Genomic DNA, 4,941 nt, shown 5'->3' on the forward strand with positions numbered 1-4,941 from the left:
TACCAAATAAAAAAAAAGGGTGCCACAAACTATTGACAAATATGGATGCATCTCAAAATAGTTATTCTAATTGAAAGAAGTCAGAAAATATATATGAGTAGAAAGAAGCTTTTGAGGGTGTTAGAAATGTTTGCTACCTTGATTGTGGTGGTTTTATATAGTATACACATACATACCAACAGAACTGTACAATTTTCTATACTTCTAATATAGTTTTTAACACTTACCAAGTGGAACGGGTACTGAAGGACGTAGCTGGACCCCCAAAATCCCAGCATTCCCTTCGGGCCTCCACCAAGATGGCGGCGCCCACGTTGCGGTCCTCTATCTCAGGCAGGTGGTTCGGCGCCCCAGGCCCTTCAGGAGTCTTGCCCCTGCGGCTGCGTGCCGCCCACTCTGGTGCTCAGGGGTGGCTGGCGGTGTAGGAAGCTCGGGGTCTGTTTTAGAAGTTCCTCCCCTAGAGGGGGGGCAAAGCTAGAGCTCCCCACGCTCTTCCACTGTGGAAGGCGGGCAGCTTTCTCCAGACTATCCACCGCGGCCTCGACCCATGGCCGACTGGTTGCTTCTTGTGGGGCGTCTGCTGGCGCTGCTGGGCCCCTTTCACTTGTAGCGAATGGGCTACCAAGTGACTGCGCTGGGGGGGCCGGCGCCGTGGTGCGCCGCCTGGGAGACCCGAGCAGCCGGAAGCTAGGCGCGCGCCAGGAGCCGGCTGCCGAGCGCGTGGGAAGCAGCGAGCGCACTGCACCGAAGGCTCCAAGCCCTGTCTGCTCCTCACCAGCAGCTCTTCGCTGACGGGCGGACCTGCGGCAGCTTCACAGACCGGCTCAGCTCGGCCTGGTCCTTGGGCGGCCCCGAGCTACTGGGGGTGGGGGCGGGGTGCGGAGGCTGACGCTTGCGCAGTAGCGTCCGGAGTTTGGACGAGGTTTTACACCGGGTGCTGCAGGCCCATGACCTCTGCTGCCTGTTCGAGCCCAGCTGGGTGCAGCTGGTCAGCTGGGCAATATCATGTCCTGGTACGACTTCAAACACAAGTTGACTGGAGAAGACGGGTCTGGAATCATTGTTCTCCTAATTACAAGTACACCCGGATCCAAACTGGGAAGTCTGCTGGCAGTGCTCTTTGGCTGCACAGAGTTAAGACACCTCCTTTTGAATTGTATCAGTTCCTGGTCAGGAAGCAAGATGACTGGGTAGAAAAGTAACCAAAGCGCCTCACTTTTCTGCCCCTTGCACAGACTGACCACATAGCGCAGCTTCGGGTCAAAGAGCCAGGAAATGGGCGTCCTCGGAAACGACTTGCTGCAGAAGTAGCAAACTGGAGGTCACGTCTGATTCAGAGTTAAAAGAGTTGTTTAAAGAAACTTCATTTTCCGAATTAGTTCTTAACCTTGGGACACATGTCCTGGATACATGCTGCAAAGCAGATTACAGTCCAGATGGTCCCCGAGGGTACTGGATTGCAGAAGGTGGAGTCGGTATTAATCACAGACAAGTAACAAATCCTGAGAGTGTTTTAGTTGTTGGACCACATGTTCTTAAGAATGGACTTTCGTTCTTAATGACAGAAGAGGGATCTTTACACCGTAAATGGCTTCAGCTCTGATGAAAAATCCTGTGGTTCAAACAACCATCATTCATTCTCGAGATATAAGAAAGAACTTATACCGCTGCTTATGCACATCAGGACAACAGAGACTGGAGTAGACTCTGGGCTTCACACTGTAAGTAATTTCATTATTTATGTAGGTTGGTTAATAAATAAGTTGTTTATGTGATGATGGAGTATTTTATTTCCTGATCTGTAAACATCAACTACCATAGAAAACCATCATTTCCTGGGTTAATCTTTTTTCTTTTAAGTTATACTTAATGAAAAAATTAAATGCTGTGTTTCCTCTCCTATCCTTCTTGCCCTATTTTTTGGAGTTGAGGAGAAACAATGAAAAAGAGGTAGTTTAAGGGATTGTGGATACTTTTTATCAGGTTTGTATCTCACTGATCTCAGGAGTGTTTTATTGTTGTTCTAAAATCAGCAGTGCCTCTAGTGTCCACATTAGGAATGCAAAATCTAGTATTTGGAAACATAAATTTCTGATTTTTTCATTATTTTGGAAGTAAATATAGTTCTTCTTAAAAAGAAGAAAAGTAGCGGATGAAACCATAGTTATCATTAGAATTACAGTAATCATTTCTTTTCAAGAAAAGAACAAAAATCAGTACTTGACTTTTCAGAAGTTTCTAATTCAGTTTTGCAGTCCCTAGCCTGTTTCAATATAGTTAAATTTATTCATGCCTTAAAAAAAGGAAAGTATCCAGTGGAAATTACTGAACTACAAAATCCATCTGATGAAATTAACAGCAACTTGGACACAACAAGTTAAAGGTTCCAAGAATTTGAAGGCAAATTGATATGTTATTCAAACTGAATAATATAAAGAAAACAAACAAACAAAAAGACAGTAGTCTCAGTTGCAGGGCAGTATGAAGCTAGTTAATATATATGTAATTGGACTTTCAAAAGGAGAGGGAAAAACAAACAATTCAGGGATCAGAGGAAAACAAAATTTACTTGCTTCAGTTGTTAAGTATTACAAAGAGAGAACTTTTGTATTAAAGTTAGCAAGTCTAATTAGTAAGTGTAATAAGTATTAGAACTAATGTATTGCCTGCCTAGAGTGCTTTACCGCCACACCTAATTCATCTTCATATGCATCTCCAGTGTAACAACCCCCAATGGTTTTCTGACCTGCACTCCTCCCATAGACATCAATGCCTAGTCATTCCTTTGCATTGCTTAATTTTACAATATTATACTTGTATCATTGCACACTTAAAAATTTAGTGAAAGTTTTATTTACATGTTTGTCTCTGCCACTATAAAACTAACTGGGACAATGTCTTATTTAAGTTTATTTATCTAGTATCTAGTACTATGGGCACATGGTCACTCTTCAATGATTATTCATCAAGTAAAAGAAAGAATATAAGAAGATTCAAAATGGTAAAACACAAAGAAGGAAAATACGTAGAACTTATCGCTATAAACCCTAAATGGATATGAGAAATTACTGTGTAAAGGAAAAACAGGGCAAATTATTATGTACGTTTTATAAATTATTCCCGTGTTCCCTTAAAATGGATTTAAGGTATCATGGAAAACAATCCACACCTTTTGAGCTGGTAGAGACCATGGCTTGAGAATCAGAACAAATGAGTTGCTTAGTGTTTGTGTCTAAACACGTCTTTCATTGCAGTTCATCTCCCTTTTCTTGTCTGATAAGAAGTTAAATTGGTTAGCATGGGTCTTTCATCTGTTCTATTAACTTTATTCTGTTTTGGGGTTAAACGGTTTTGTCTTCTCATTTTAAAATAATTTAAAAGCAATTGTCTGTAGCATGCCACGGGAGAGCTGCCTCACACGGGTGCCTGCCTGACCTGCGGAGGATGTAGTGGGTCTCCTCAGAGGCGCCTCCAGCTGGGACAGGGACGTCTCATGAATGTGAAGTGATCTTCTGAGAGTTTCATTCTGGGGGAGAGGGACATGGTTTAAATGCCCTTTTCTGTCTTTTAGGGAATTTCCATATCACATGCTTATAAAAGTTTCATTACAAAATGTGAGACTGGGATTTTTTGGGTGGCATCCCATCTCTTGCTTCCTGTTTTAGGGAAATCACTACCTCATACTTGGACCATACATGAGTATCATGCATGACCCATACAGTTAAAAAAAGAGGGGGCATAAAATGGCCTGTTGGTAGGGAGGCTAAGTACCAGGTGGAGTGGACGACATGTCGTTTAATGTTCTTCCATTTCTAGACTGTATGATGCGCAGGAATCAGGAACCTCAACGGAACAATGGACAATGCCATTAAATAATAATGCTGATGCAACGATAATTTTTAGAGAGTACTACTGTCTAACACATAGTGGCTAGAAGTTTAAAAATTCTTTTAAATTCTAGCCAAACGTATGCTTATAACACATTTTCTTTCCCCTCAGCATGATGCTTGTGGCATATATGTTTACTCTCCAGAGTTTCTGTGGAGACTTGGCACTATGGTTTATTTTTGCTTTGTTTCTGTGCTTACGTTTTTTCTCTTAGTAATTTAGTTCTCCCAGTGAAAAAATTTATTCATGTTCTTCAAAAGTATAATCCTTGGATTTGGAGCAGTTGTTTCCTTTCTTGCCATTATCTGTCTGTCCAAGGACACTGAATACATGTCACCTTTCTTATTACGTGGACATTGCATGGGAGGATATAATTTAATAAATATTAAAGATCTTCAGGTATTTCTTCACATTGTATTGCTTAGAATCGTAAAATCTAAAAGCTGGAATGATTTATCTAATGGTCTCATTTTATGTATTGGGGAACTGAGAGGGAGAGAATTGAAATAACTCATGCTAGATCTTAACGCCAGTTTGCAGCAGTCCCAGGAGTAGCTCATTCCCTCTTCATGTCTCTCTTGTCATCTCAGATAAGTTTGGTTTTTCCTTGTAGCCTTTTGGATCAGATAAGACACTGTCTCTGTTCCCCCATTCACAGAATTGTTTGGATGAATAGGAAACTTTCTTGGCCATGGGGGAACTCAGGCTTCTTTCTTTGTCGCTGAGAAATCTGCCTTTGCAAACTGTGAATCACTATGCAGCAGCTGCTTCCACAGAGAACACCTGGCTCGGATGTCTGTGCTTTGGTACCTTCTTCCCTCCTCCTACGGTTGTAGTTGTAGTTAAAGTAACAGGTTTTGACTTTTAAAGGGCACCCGTGGTTCTATACAGTAGCATCTTCCTCTTGGAGAGAAGTCCCTTTTTGGATTCACCTATTTTTATGCTCTCTTTTGTCAAGTTGTGACTAGAATCTAAAACATTACTTACTCTTTCCTATAGTAAGCCCATCACTGTGGGTAAGACATACACAATTCACTTTTATCTCCCATTGGA

General features: G+C 41.9%; 1 pseudogene; it reads left to right on the forward strand.

Moving 5' to 3' along the window:
- The first annotated feature begins 299 nt into the window (after positions 1-299).
- LOC118906743 lies at positions 300-1,603 on the forward strand (annotated as a pseudogene).
- The last annotated feature ends 3,338 nt before the right edge of the window (positions 1,604-4,941 follow it).

Source organism: Balaenoptera musculus, chromosome 14 (assembly GCF_009873245.2).
Source record: "Balaenoptera musculus isolate JJ_BM4_2016_0621 chromosome 14, mBalMus1.pri.v3, whole genome shotgun sequence".
Taxonomy (NCBI): Eukaryota; Metazoa; Chordata; class Mammalia; order Artiodactyla; family Balaenopteridae; genus Balaenoptera; species Balaenoptera musculus.